We start from the raw sequence: 14,901 nt of genomic DNA, 5'->3' as shown, positions 1-14,901 counted from the left end.
GTTTGTTAATGTTTATTTATTTCTGAGAGACAGAGTCAGAGCATGAGCAGAGAGGGGCAGAGAGAGAGGGATACACAGAATCCGAAGCAGGCTCTAGGCTTTGAGCTATCAGCACAGAGCCTGATGCGGGGCTCGAACCCATGAACCATGAGATCATGACCTGAGCTGGAGTAGGACGCTTAACTGACTGAGTACCCAGGTTCCCCAAAAGGAATGAAATTCTGATACGTGCTACAACATGGTTGAACCTTTAAGACTTTATTCTAAGTGAAATAAGCCATACACAAAAGGACAAATACTGTATGATTCCACTTGTATGAAGTACCTAGTAGAGTTAAATTCATAGTGACAGAAAGCAGAATAGTGGTTACCAGGGGGCTGGAGAGAGGAGGGAATGGAGAGTTAGTGTTTAACAGGTACAGGGTTTTGGTTTGGGATGATGAAAAAGTTCTGGAGGTGGATAGTGCTGATGGTTGCACAATATCATGAATGTACATAATGCACTGAACTATGTAATTAAATATGGTTAAAATGGTAGGCTTAATGTTATTTATGTTTTACCATAGTAAAGAGAAATACTAGCAAATTGAGCCCAAGAACATATAAAAAGGATGATATAACATTAGCCTTATAATTTGCATCTGGCTTATTATCCCCTCCATGCAAAACCACTGTTAGATTTATCTTCCTAAAGCATAAGTCTGATCAAGTCATTTTCCTGCTCAAAATCTTAAATGCCTACCAAGAAAACATTTTCACGAGGTGTTTAAACCTTACTATAGTCAGGTCCCAGTTTGCCTGTCTGGCCAAGTCTACCATTATTCTTCTACACTTGTTTTCTGTTGTAACCAAACACAACATATGTTTTTCCGAGAATATTCTTTAATTTCTTATCTCCATGTTTTTAAACATGTTTCTTGGGGCGCCTGGGTGGCGCAGTTGGTTAAGCGTCCGACTTCAGCCAGGTCACGATCTCGCGGTCCGTGAGTTCGAGCCCCGCGTCAGGCTCTGGGCTGATGGCTCAGAGCCTGGAGCCTGTTTCCGATTCTGTGTCTTCCTCTCTCTCTGCCCCTCCCCCGTTCATGCTCTGTCTCTCTCTGTCCCAAAAATAAATAAACGTTGAAAAAAAAAAAAAATAAACATGTTTCTTATTTTTTCTTCTTGAATTCTCTCCCTCACCCTGACCAATCTCTACCATATAAATTCTACTCATATTTCAAAACCCAAGTGAAACTTGACCTCTCCCTACTGTTTTTATAATTCCTGTGTCTAGCTGTGATTTCTTGCTGCAACATATACTTTGATTTGTTTAAGTGCTTATTGAGCACTTGTCTGTTGATAGTGATGGATCAATGCTGGATTTCAAGAGTTCATTAAAGAATAAGGCACATCCCTTCCCTCTTATAGTTTACTATCCTCGCACACAAGACGGACATATAAATATAAGTGTTCAAAACAATATGCTAAATGCTGAGCTGGAAATATGGAGCAGGCACTTACTAGTACTTATATTTTACCTTATAGATATTGGTCTTAGTTTCTCCATTAGCAAGCTCCTACGTGACAAGATATCCTTCCACTCTCCTTAATTCCTGGCATTAAGTGTGCACAGTTAAATATTTGCAATGAGTTTTTATTAGATTTCTTTATTCAAGGCAACCAATAAAGCTTAACCAACAATTTCACAACTATTTCTTCAATCTTTTTTCTTTTGGGGCATTATCCAACAGCCAATAAACATAACTTAAAGCTCTGTGTGGTTCCTGGATAGAAACTCAAAATACTAAATAATTTCGGCAGCTTACATAGGAATTCCTCTGCTCCTCAAGGTTGATTTTATATAGATAGTAGTAACATTTACCTAAAAGTTTCTAGAAATTATTGCAAGTTGTGAAAATTCATGCATTCTCATCTTGAGAAATTTAACAGTTCTAGGAAGAGATATATAATGTGGGAAAATGTTAATTTAATCTTATGTGAATGTTCTTTATGAAACTTTAAGTTTTAAAAAACATTTTACAGAATGTTTCCTTCAGGGGCGCCTGGGTGGCCCATTCGGTTGAGTGTCCAACTTCAGCTCAGGTCATGATCTCACGGTTTGTGAGTTTGAGCCCTGTACTGGGCTCTGTGCTGATAGCTAAGAGCCTGGAGCCTACTTCTGATTCAGTTTTCCCTTCTCTTTGTGCCCCTCTCCTGCTCCTACTCTGTCTCTCTCTTTCTCTTAAAAATAAATAAACATTTAAAGAAAAAGAATGTTTTCTTCAAATTTGTTTTATTGAGGCATTCTGATTTGATATTTAAGAAGTTTATTCACGGCAGCTCTTTCTGTCCACAGGTCCTATCCCTGTGCTTTAATAAAATCACCTTTTTATTTTTTTATTTTTTATTTTTTTATTTATTTTTTTTTTAATTTTTTTTTTTTTAACGTTTATTTTTTTGGGACAGAGAGAGACAGAGCATGAACGGGGGAGGGGCAGAGAGAGAGGGAGACACAGAATCAGAAACAGGCTCCAGGCTCTGAGCCATCAGCCCAGAGCCCGACGCGGGGCTCAAACTCACGGACCGCGAGATCGTGACCTGGCTGAAGTCGGACGCTTAACCGACTACGCCACCCAGGCGCCCCTAAAATCACCTTTTTAAAATGCACCCCCCTCCCCAAAAAAAGAAGTTCATTCATTACACCAAAGTTAGGATATATGAAAATAGGTCATGTTGCTATTGTCCAGTGGCCCTGTTAAATCACAATCACGTGGCTTAAACAGTAATGCTTATGCTACAGACAATTTATCTGAGAATTAAATAAGAAATCCTTTTTTCCATGTTTGTGTAAGCAACCAAATCTGTAAGACTTTATCAACAACAGTTAAAAACAGGTAGTATTACCAAACACTAGATTTAAATTAAATCTTGTAAGCATTTACCATAAAAGAAAAAAATGATAAGTTGTTCCCCATCAAAAGGAAAAATTTTATCAAATCAAAAACTTCAGGGTTTTTTGTTTGTTTTTTAGAGAGAGCTTGTGCATGCAAGCAAGCAGGCAAGGGGACATTGGGTGCAGGGTGGGGAGCAAGGGAGGGGAGAGGGAATCCTAAACAGTCTCACCACTGTGAGATCATGACCTGAGCTGAAATCAAGAGCCAAATGCTTAACTGACTGAGCCACCTATCTGCCTTCCCCTTTAGAAAAAAAAAAAAAACAAAAAAAAAAAACAAAACTGTAAAAACAAAAACAAACAAAAAAAACCTTCTGTTCTTCTAAAGATACCTTTTTTTTTTTTTTTTTAATTTTTTTTTTCAACGTTTATTTATTTTTGGGACAGAGAGAGACAGAGCATGAACGGGGGTGGGGCAGAGAGAGAGGGAGACACAGAATCGGAAACAGGCTCCAGACTCTGAGCCATCAGCCCAGAGCCCCACGCGGGGCTCGAACTCACGGACCACGAGATCGTGACCTGGCTGAAGTCGGACGCTTAACCGACTGCGCCACCCAGGCGCCCCTAAAGATACCTTTAAAAATTTTTTTTCTTTATTTTGAGAGAGAGAGAGAGAGAGAGAGAGAGAGAGAGAGAGAGAATGGGGGAGGGGCAGAGAGAGGGAGAGGGAATCCCAAGCAGAGGCTAACAGTGCAGAGTCCGATGTGAGGTTCAGTCCCACGAACCATGAGATCATGACCTGAGCCAAAAGAGTCAGACACTCAACCAACTGAGCCACCTAGGTGCCCCCTAAAGATACCTTTCAGAGAATGAAAAGGCAAGCCACAGACAGGGAAAAAATATTCTCACTTCATATATCTGACATAATACTTATATCCAGAATATGTAAATAACTCTAAGAACTCAGTAATAGGAAGAAAAGAACCCAATTTAAAAATTGGCAATATTTTTAACAGACATTTTACAAAAGAAGATCTATAAGTAGCCAATAAAGAGATGCTCAACAATAATTACCAGAAACTTCTAAGTAACTATGTTGTAGCAATAGCTTATTGCTTTTTATTGCTACGTAGTATTCTATAGCATCAGAATATTGCAATCTGTTAATTTATTCTCCTGTTGGTGGGTTATCTGAATTATTTCTAGTTTTAAACTATTGTGAATAAAGTTGCCATGAACATTCTGGACCATGGTTTTCAAGTAGGTATATGCACTTAATTGTTTTGCGTTTTTAGCAACCACTTATATGTAGTACAGAGGTTTGTTAGTTTTAATAGATAATGCTGAACAGTTTTCTAAAGTTGCACGCCTGTTTATTCTCTTTCCAGTAATGTATAAGAGTTCCAATTGCTTCATATCGTTGTCAACACTTGATATTGTTCCTTTTAGCTTGAGCTATTCTGGGAGTTCTGAAGTGATACTCATTGTGGTTTTAATCTGCATTTTGCCGTAATTAATTGTGTTGAGCACTTTTTCATATGTTTATCGCACATTGGATGGATATACAAATGAAAACTAGCATGGAAATACCACATAACTTAGTAGAATGGCCAAAATTTAATAACTGACATTACCTAAGTGTTAATAAGAATGTGGAACAGTCAGGGGGCCTGGGTGGCTCAGTCGATTAAGCGTCCGACTTGGCTCAGGTCATGATCTCACAGTTTGTGAGTTCAAGCCCTGGAGCAGGCTCTGCACTGACAGCTCAAAGCCTGGAGCCTGCTTCAGATTCTGTGTCTCCCTCTCTCTCTCTCTCTCTGTCCCTCCCCTTCCTGTGCTCTCTCAAAAATAAACATTAAAAATTTTTTTTAAAAAAAGAATGTGGGAACATCTGAAGCTGTCATACATTGCTGGTGGGAGGGTAATATGGTCAACCACTGTGGAAAATGGTTTAGCAATTTCTTATAGACCTATAAACATAATTATCATGATCCAACAATTTCCATTCATTAGTATTTACTTAAAAGAAATGAAAAAATATTGTCCACACAAAGACTTTTATCCAAATGTTCATAGCAATTTTATTTATAATAGCCAGAAAAATCTAGAAATAACCCAAATGTCCATTCATCAATAAGTAAGTGGACAAGCAAATCTGGTATATCCATATAAGGGAATACTACTTAGCAATAAAAAGGAATGAATTACCGATTGGTTCAATAACATGGATGAATTTCAAAAGCATCCTGAGGAAAAGAAGCCATCTACAAAAGAGTACATGTTGTATGATCCCATTCATATGAAGTCTAAGAACAGGCAAAACTAATCTATTGTGATAGAAGTGAGAAAATGATTTTATCTGCTGGGGTTGGTGGTGGAAATTCTATAGTTTTTGACTGAAAAAGTGATCACAATGTTTTATATCTTGTTTTGGGTGGCTGCTTACCTGAGAGTGTATTATTGCCAAAACTCATCAAACAAAACACTTTGAGTTCTGTCCCTTTTATCATACATAATGTAGAGGCACCTGGGTGGCTTAGTCGGTTAAGTGTCCAACTTTGGCTCAAGTTGTGATCTCACAGTTCATGGGTTTGAGCCCCCCCCCCCCCCCCCCATCAAGCTCTGTGCTGACAGCTTGGAGCCTGGAGCCTGCTTCGGATTCTATGTCTCTCTCTCTCTCTGTCTCTCTCTCTGCCCCTTCCCCACTTGCTCTCTCTGTCTCTCTCTCAAAAATAAATAAACATTGAAAAAAAGTGGAAACAATTGAATTTTATAAAAGAAGACTCTTTACATAAATGAATACTTAAATATAATTGGTTACCTTTCTTTTTTATCCTGGCATGTATTAACCACCATTTCTTCTAATCTTGATCTCTTCTTCTAAATTGATGAGAGTACTAAACTAACTCTTCTCCAATTTCTATCTTGGCTTCCTCAACCTGGTATAACTCACTATCTTTATTCTAAAACACATATTCAGGATTTTAAAACAAATGACACCAAAGCCTTCATGTAATTTGACCTCAACTGAAAGTTTTAAGTAATTTGAGGTAATGGAAATAGTTTAATTTGCGTTTGTAGTGTCTAGATTGTTAGGAAGGCTATGCCCCCTTTCCTCTGGCTTGGGCCATCTACTTCCTCCACAGGGCCAAAGAAGAAATGTTTCTTTTTGCTGAATATATGAAAACCTGTACAACTTGATCTTTTTTCCTGAGTGGAAGGAATTAGCTTTCCATTCCCCTTTTCAGTGTTGTTTTTTAAGTCAGTTTTCTGGCTTCTGCAATCAGACAACACAAAGAAATAAAAGGCATCCAGATCGGCCAGGAGGAGGTCAGACTTTCACTCTTCGCAGATGACATGATACTCTATATGGAAAACCCAAAAGATTCCACCAAAAAACTGTTAGAAATGATTTATGAATTCAGCAAAGTTGCAGGATATAAAATCAATGCACAGAAATCGGTTGCATTCCTATTCACCAACAATGAAGCAACAGAAAGAGAAATCCAGGAATTGATCCCATTTACAATTGCACCAAAAACCATAAGATACCTAGGAATAAATCTAACCAAAGAGGTGAAAAATCTATACACTGAAAACTATAGAAAGAAATTGAAGAAGACACAAAAAAATGGAAAAAGATTCCATGCTCCTGGATAGGAAGACAAATATTGTTAAAATGTCGATACTACCCAAAGCAATCTACATATTCAATGCAATCCCTATCAAAATAACAGCAGCATTCTTCACAGAGCTAGAATGAATAGTCCTAAAATTTGTAAGGAACCAGAAAAGACCCCAAATAGCCAAAGCAATCTTGAAAAAGAAACCCAAAGCAGGAGGCATCACAATCCCGGACTTCAAGCTATACTACAAAGCTGTAATCATCAAGACAGTATGGTTCTGGCACAAGAGCAGACACTCAGATCAATGGAACAGAATAGAGAACCCAGAAATGGACCCACAAACATATGGCCAACTAATCTTTGACAAAGTAGGAAAGAATATCCAATGGAATAAAGACAGTCTCTTCAGCAAATGGTGCTGGAAAAATTGGACAGCGACATGCAGAAGAATGGACCTGGACCACTTTCTTACATTATACACAAAAATAAACTCAAAATGGATGAAAGACCTAAATGAAAGACAGGAAGCCATCAAAATCGTCGAGGAGAAAGCAGGCAAAAACCTCTTTGATCTTGGCCGCAGCAACTTCTTACTCAACACATCTCTGGAGGCAAGGGAAACAAAAGCAAAAATGAACTACTGGGACCTCAACAAAATAAAAAGCACAGCGAAGGAAACAATCAGCAAAACTAAAAGGCAACTGATGGAATGGGAGAAGATATTTGCAAGCAACATATCAGATAAAGGGTTAGTATCCAAAATCTATAAAGAACTTATCAAACTCAACACCCCAAAAACAAATAATCCAGTGAAGAAATGGGCAAAACACATGAATAGACACTTTTCCAAAGAAGACATCCAGATGGCCAACCGACACATGAAAAAATGCTCAACATCACTCATCATCAGGGAAATAGAAATCAAAACCACAATGAGATACCACCTTACACCTGTCAGAATGGCTAATATTAACAAGTCAGGCAACAACACATGTTGGGGAGGATGCAGAGAAAGAAGATCTCTTTTGCATTGTTGGTGGGAATGCAAGCTGGTGCAGCCCCTCTGGAAAACAGTATGGAGGTTCCTCAAAAAATTAAAAATAGAGCTACCCTATGACCCAGCAATTGCACTACTAGGTATTTATCCAAGGGATACATGTGTGCTGTTTCAAAGAGACATATGCACCCCAATGTTTATAACAGCACTATCAACAATAGCCAAAGTATGGAAAGAGCCTAAATGTCCATCGATGGATAAATGGATAAAGAAGATGTGGTATATATATATATACAATGGAGTATTACTCAGCAATCAAATGAAATTTGATCAAATTTGATGAAATTTCATGAAAAAGAATGAAATCTTGCCATTTGCAACTACGTGGATGGAACTGGAGGGTATTATGCTAAGTGAAATTAGTGAGTCAAAGACAAATATCATATGACTTCACTCATGTGAGGACTTTAAGAGACAAAACAGATGAACATAAGGGAAGGGAAACAAAAATAATATAAAAACAGGGAGGGAGACAAAAACATAAGAGACTCTTAAATATGGAGAACAAACAGAGGGTTCCTGGAGGGGTTGTGGGAGGGGGGATGGGGTAAATGGGCAAGGGGCATTAAGGAATCTACTCCTGAAATCATTGTTGCACTATATGCTAACTAATTTGGATGTAAATTTAAAAACAATAAAATGAAAAAAATAATAAAGTCAGTTTTCTGGCAGAGAGAAGCCGTAGCATCTATTTTGCAGTCCTTTTTCTAGAACAAAATATATAGTAAACAATTCATATATAGTAAGCAATTAATACAACTTTTCTTGATGGCTATTAGAAAACATATTATGAAATACAAGCTTTAATTTTTTTCCAAAGCTCCAGTTGAAATATACCTGGGCATAGTCATAATAAGTAATAGCAGTAAGGAAGCCAAATTTGCAAACAAAGATAGGTCAAATGCATTTTGTGAAATGTTTTCTCTTCCACTATTCTGTCATTAATTGGTTGATTATTGATTATCTAGGCTATTGAGAAAGCAGTGACCTGAGTAATAGATTACCAAGGGCAGAGACTACATCTTAATATTTTGTGTTCTGTGGTACCAAATAAGCACAGAAAATGAACAGATCTAGATAAGAAATAGACACAATGTACTTAATGTAATTCCCAAATCATTTATATCAATTCTAGATTTGTTATTAGGGATATATGTCTGATGTTTTTGTCCAGCTTTGAAGATACTCTGCTTGGGGTGATTGAGAAAGGGCCACAATGTTGCCCAACTTTACTGAATTCCTCACTGTTGGCCATTTCATGGTAAAGATTGAAAATCCTACCTCTCAAGCTAATGTAGAGCAGTAACAAAAGCTGAACTGTGTGGTTCACCCTTGCTGTGGCCAAGGATGCAAAATCTGGTTTTTGAAGCTCTCTCCTAGACTTCAGGCCACGTGGAGGAGGAAAAGGTCTTACATCTTAACAAATTTGAAGACCTCGAGACTTTATCAACTGTTTTTTTAACCTTGGAATCAGTTCAGGCAATTATTACAAAACCAATTTGAAAGGTTAAAAGTGAACTCTGTGTAAATTTATTACGAAGAAAATGAAAGTCACATTATCTGCCCACAGATAATTGAGAGTTATTTTTCCATTCTAAGGTATTTACTGGTGTATTGATCCTCAAATAGTAGTTCTTAACCTTTTTTGAGTCACAAATTCCTTTGAGGATCTGATGATCCTCCCTGCCCTCGCAACATTTTTCTTCCTCCCTGCCCTCGCAACATTTTTTAATTGCCTGCCATGTGCCAGGCATTGTTGGGTGGGGGGGCGGTTATGCTTTGTACTTCCTACTTTCAAGAATGTCTTCTTTGCATATAGACACATCATTTTGCATACAACTTCAGGGATTTTATTGAACCCCTAAAGCCCTCTAGAGTCAAGAAAGATCTTTAAAGTAATTATATGGCTAAAAATATTTGACATTCTAGCAGAATCTTAGTATTTGCAGGAATAAGAAGAGAATGTTCTATTAAGGATCTGTCCAGTGATACAAGATCCTTACTCATTCAAATCATATGCAGTATGGAATGGGAGACAAGGAATTTGACATTTCATATGCAATTAGAATAGGTAACTGATATAGTCTTGCTCTTTTACTGTACATGAGAGGAGTGGTTGGTTGCACTAGGTAACCAAGAATTCTTTCTACCAGCTCGAAGTCTGGGATTCTTAGTGAGAAAGAAAGAAGGCCACCAAAATTTAAACCTTACACTGTGGTCACTGAATCTTACTCTGTGTCTGTCAGCCTCCTTTACCATTCTAACTGAAAAATTGACCTATTTATTATGCACCATTGCTCAGAAAGCTAGTGTGTTTTAATATATGGTTAAGGGTTGTACATCTGCTGTGACTTGAGTGATGAAACCTGTCACTCTGACCTTAACCCAGAATCACTCTTTTCTTCTGTCAATGCTCAGTCCGTGGTGAAAGGAAAAGATCTAAACTCTAGAGGAGACTATTAATCTAAAGAACTCACATCCTATCAGTTAAAGGAGCATCTGAAAAGCCTCACATAAAGCAAAATTTCACCTTTGAGCCATGTAGTATGTCTAGGTTTCATGTTTTTTGTTTTTTGTTTTTTTGTTTTTTGTTTTTTTTTTTTACTGTGTTGAGTTGTGATACTTGGTAGCTTCTTGAAACACACACACAAGGTGGGGAAACAATACTTCTCTTCACCCTGACCACCCAGTTTATGCAGCCTCAGACTTCCATTATTACCAGAGGACTCAGTGGATATAGGACAGTCACATGAATTTAATGGGGAGCTGTGTATATGCATCTCTAAACTTGTTTGACTTAACAATCTGGCACAGTTAGATAAAGAACCCATGTAGCAAAGCTGATACACAGATACTATGTGAGTGAAATTAAAGTGAAGTCACGTTTATTTTATCCTGAACCAAAAAACACTTTTAGGATTCTCAACTTTACCAAAGAAACATCTGCATAGTGATGCTATTTGGATTCATACACTACACTTGTGGCTTGGAGACAGACTGTATTTTATATTTTGTTTTTCAGAGCCCAGTTTGGCATGAGAGAAGTCTAAATCTTGGCAGAAAAAAACTGGATTCCAAAACACTTTCGGAAATGCTTAATGTGTGAAGCATCTTTTAGTTTCCCTACCCTAACACAGTGCTTTGCACATAGTCAGTGCTCATTATGGCTGCACTGAGTGCTCATATCTGTTCTTCTTTAGAGTCTTTCTTTTCTATTATTGACTTTTGTCCAAAAACCACTTAGAAAATAGTTTCAAATAATCAATTTGAAAGTATTGGATTAATATACTTCTTAACCCACAGAAGGAAAAGTTAGAATTTTTCATGTTCTTAGGGGTTTTGGAGAAATAAAACGATTTTAGCCAAGAATTTGTGTTAAAATTATACTGTATACAGCCTTAGAGATCTAATTTAATTTAAGTAGGACCAAAACATGATTCAATGTTTATAACATAAAGGGCTTTGGGAAAAGTGGTATCTCCTATATCCATAATTATAGATTGAGGTCAAATTGGAAAAAGTACAGAAACTCTGGCTTATTTTTCTTCAATCAAGAAGTAGCATTTGGGGGCGCCTGTATGGCACAGTCGGTTAAGCGGCCGACTTCAGCTCAGGTCCTGATCTCACTGTTTGTGGGTTCAAGCTGTCTGTATTGACAGCTCAGAGCCTGGAGCCTGCTTCACATTCTGTGTCTCCCTCTCTCTTTCTGTGCCCTTCCCCTGCTCATGCTATGTCTCTCTCTCTCTCTCTCTCAAAAATAAACATTAAAAATTTAAAAAATTTTTTTAAAGAAGTAGCATTTGGCTCCTTTCTAGGCCACTGCTATATGGAATCTTAGAAGTTTTTCATTGATCATATATTTAATAGTTAGGATATTTTCAGCAAAGCTATTCCTGTAATTATCAAACACTTGGTTAAATAATCTGAGTCAAATATGACGAAGTCTGCTTTTCATTGGAACAAGTTTTGACATGTAGAAACACTCTTTTATGTTTAGGTTAAACATATATTTTTCATAAACTATAATTGTATGCGATAAGACTTACTTTGCTACGTTGGGATTCAAGATAAATGCATGTGATTTTGCAGATTAATTGCATTCTTTGAGCTCTTAGTTGCCAGGGCCTGACAGGTATTCAGTCAGGAAGACTGGCATATGGTAGAATTGTCATAATAATAAATATACATGAAATGAATACATTAGTGCCTACAAAGTGCTGGGGCAATAGAAATATACAATCTGAGGGAGCTCAACCCCAGTGACAAAATCCCATCAAGATGGCTAATGCTGAAGGTTACCAAATGTGTGAAACTAAATAAATTCCAGTTAGAAGGAGAAATGTTAAGCAATGTTAGGAGAATTCCCATGCTATGTAATCCCTGGTAGAAGTTGTTATCATTGAATACAGAGGATCTAGCACATCTAACTTGTGATGTGTAATTAGCCCAGAATAGTGATAACTATTAATATTAACAATACAAGGAATATTGATAGTATAAGATCTTGTAGTCTGATTTCAGTTCAACTCAGCAAATATTTATTGACTGTCTACCCCATGCTAGTCTTATGCTGGGTGTATTAACAATGTCCTACCTTCCAGGAATTCATAGTCTAGTGGAGCAAACAGTTGTGTAAATACTTAATTATGACATGTGCTCTTTTTTTTCTTTTTTTGGTTCAAGGGTGTACAAAAAACTATGGGAGCAACAAAGAAGTTGAGATTATTTATCCCTAAAGGAATGAGAAAAACTCATAGTTCTGAAGACAACTATTAGCTCAGAGAGGGGGAAAGACACTTTAGGGAACCCATGTTTGTTATTTGTGGTCTAGGAGATTTTGAAATTAATCCACAGGATTATGAACAAAAAGAAGATATAGGGGCACCTAGGTGGCTCTGTTGGTTAAGTGTCCAAGTCTTGATTGCAGCTCAGTTCATGATCTTGCAGTTGGTGAAATCGAGTGCCACATCGGGCTCTGTGCTGTCCGTGTGGAGCCCGCTTAGGGTATTCTCTCCCTCTCTCTCTGTCCCTTCCCTGCTCATACATGCACACATGAGTTCTCTCTCTCTCTCTCTCTCTCTCTCTCTCTCTCTCTCTCAAAATAAATAAAATTAAAATATATATATATATATATATATATAAAAATTTAAATGGCCAAAAAGCAGAATAAGTAATTCCTATTTATATTTATTATTACTGATAACTTTTCCTGCTTCCTAATTTTGTTAATGTTTATTTACTTTGTTAAATCTCAGATTAAAGGAACTTTCCCCTGAAATAAATAAAATTAGGAAATTAGTATGTCATGAAAAAGATTCCATCTGGCCTTTCATGAACTTGAGGCTAGTAGCAGACCTAAAGTTTCTCATTTGGATAACGACCTCTGTGGAGATTAGGGAGGCCTTATGACATAACATGCATTTGTTTTAAATAAAAACTTTTTAAAAGATAAATCCATCCTTTTCTTTTGAAGTAATAAATGCTAGTGTATGGTTGGAGATACATATTAACTTATTCCAAATTAGTATAATGCTTTAGTTGAGAGATTGTTTTTGTGGTTGTTGTTTCTGACATTAACTTTACAATGAAGATAATTTATTTAGAAAAAAGAATTGTTTTTACTTCACAATATTTATTTAGGTTTTCTACTGTTTCTCACAAAATGTTCATGAGTATTAGTCACCCATAAAATAGAAACTGCTTCTCATCTACTGTGAACCTTCCAGTATTTTGAGATCATGGGATCACTGATTTGTGAGGTGCAGTAAAGCTATGTCATATGAAAAGAACCAGACCGGGGGGCCAAAGATAGCACCGCTATGTAGACTCTCCCTGGCCAGTGAAGATTTTGTTTTACAAGATTGTGTCCGTGTTTGGTCAGTAGAGCTAAGGCAGAAGGTGAATGAAAGAACACTGCTTTAAAGGCATTAAAGAACATTATGAAGGAAAACATTTTTAGTGCAAAGCCTTCCAAATGGGGTAGAGGTACAGAGTCAGCGTAGAGCAGCCAAACAGAGCTTGTGTTTCCCATATGTGGCTGCCAGTACATGGGCAGTATGATTGCTGTCCTAGCATTCACTGCCATAAAAATACTGCCAATACTAGAAATCTCAGATTCCTCTTTGTTTCCTCCCTCTCCCTTCCTTCCTTCTACCCTCATTTCCTCCCACCCTCCCTCCCTCCCTCCCTCCCTCCCTCCCTCCCTCCCTCCCTCCCTCCCATCTTTCCTTTTTTCCTTTTTGAGAGTCCATATCAAACTTGTTTTTGAAAAAGGCTAATTCCCATCTCTTAAAACCAAGCCTACACCTCAAACATAAAAATTGTTTCAATCTTTATTTACTTCATTTGTAAGGTGGGGGGAGGAGCATATTTTAGAGAAAACAGATTGAACCAGTAAAAATGACATTGACTAAGTCATTTTGCCTTGTTAGACCACACATTCCTCATTAGTGAAATAGGTTGTTGAACTGCACACTTCTTAGCTGCCTTCCAACTCTAAAACTTCATGATTCTAACTTCTGATTTTTTAACTACCTGGTGATCTTTCAAAGGGTAGGAGCTGGGTGTGCAGACTTACCACCAAATACCAGTAACAGGTCATCGTCAACGTGGCCAATCTTACAGAAAGATTCAAGAAACATGATATTTGAGCAAAGTCTCAAAAACAAGTGTTTACATCGATTAGATGTTGGTCCTTACATTGGGGTTATTATTCCACTCATTTGGAAAAGACTTGGTGAAAGGAATGGGGTTTGAAGGAATTTTAAATTTTGGTTTATCCTTAACTGCGCAGAAGAGATTTATGTAATTTACACTGCCACATTTCCATAGCTTTCCTAGTTAAAAAAGAGAATTTAAATGCCTTCTTTGCTGCATTCTAAGAAGCATATATCCCTTTGCTTTTGAATGAAATTATTAAAGAGGGAGAGAGAATGGGGCGCTTGGTGGCTCAATTGGTTAAGTGTCCAACTTCAGCTTAAGTCATGATTTCACGACTTGTGGGTTCCAGCCCCGCATTGGGCTCTGTGCTGACAGCTCGGAGCCTGGAGCCTGCTTCAGTTTTTGCATCTCCCTCTCTCTCTCTGCCCCTCCCCTGCTCGCGTGCACGCGCTCTCTCTCTCTCTCTCTCTCTCAAAAATTAACATTAAAAAAAAAATTAAGGAGGGAAAGAGAAGAGAGCATTACCAATCAGATATCCTTCCCATGCCTATTTAAACTTTACCTATGTAATTATGAATTATCTACTTCCTAACTATATGGAAATATGCCTTATATTTTGAAGTTGCACAAATATTAGCATGAATCCTTATTAGACGACTGCACACTACCATTCATGATTTGAAGTT

At 37.5% G+C, this 14,901-nt stretch overlaps 2 protein-coding genes and 1 long non-coding RNA gene across 27 annotated transcripts in view; 1 reads left to right on the top strand and 2 right to left on the bottom strand.

Moving 5' to 3' along the window:
* Window positions 1-14,901, top strand: part of DCP1B (decapping mRNA 1B) — a 68,224-nt gene that overhangs the window by 31,594 nt on the left and 21,729 nt on the right. The gene's annotated exons all lie outside the window — the stretch shown is intronic.
* CACNA1C (calcium voltage-gated channel subunit alpha1 C) overlaps window positions 1-14,901 on the bottom strand; it is a 767,747-nt gene that overhangs the window by 751,686 nt on the left and 1,160 nt on the right. The gene's annotated exons all lie outside the window — the stretch shown is intronic.
* Window positions 1,279-3,190, bottom strand: LOC147579404 (uncharacterized). The gene is made up of 2 exons (XR_015253165.1): window positions 2,633-3,190; window positions 1,279-2,364 (listed from the first exon to the last, which is right to left on the bottom strand). It is a non-coding gene; the product is annotated as an uncharacterized LOC147579404 (long non-coding RNA).

The sequence above is a fragment of the Puma concolor genome, chromosome B4 (genome assembly GCF_028749965.1).
Source record: "Puma concolor isolate L17-30 chromosome B4, mPumCon1.1.hap2, whole genome shotgun sequence".
Taxonomy (NCBI): domain Eukaryota; kingdom Metazoa; phylum Chordata; class Mammalia; order Carnivora; family Felidae; genus Puma; species Puma concolor.
This window is presented reverse-complemented; position numbering and strand designations above follow the sequence as displayed.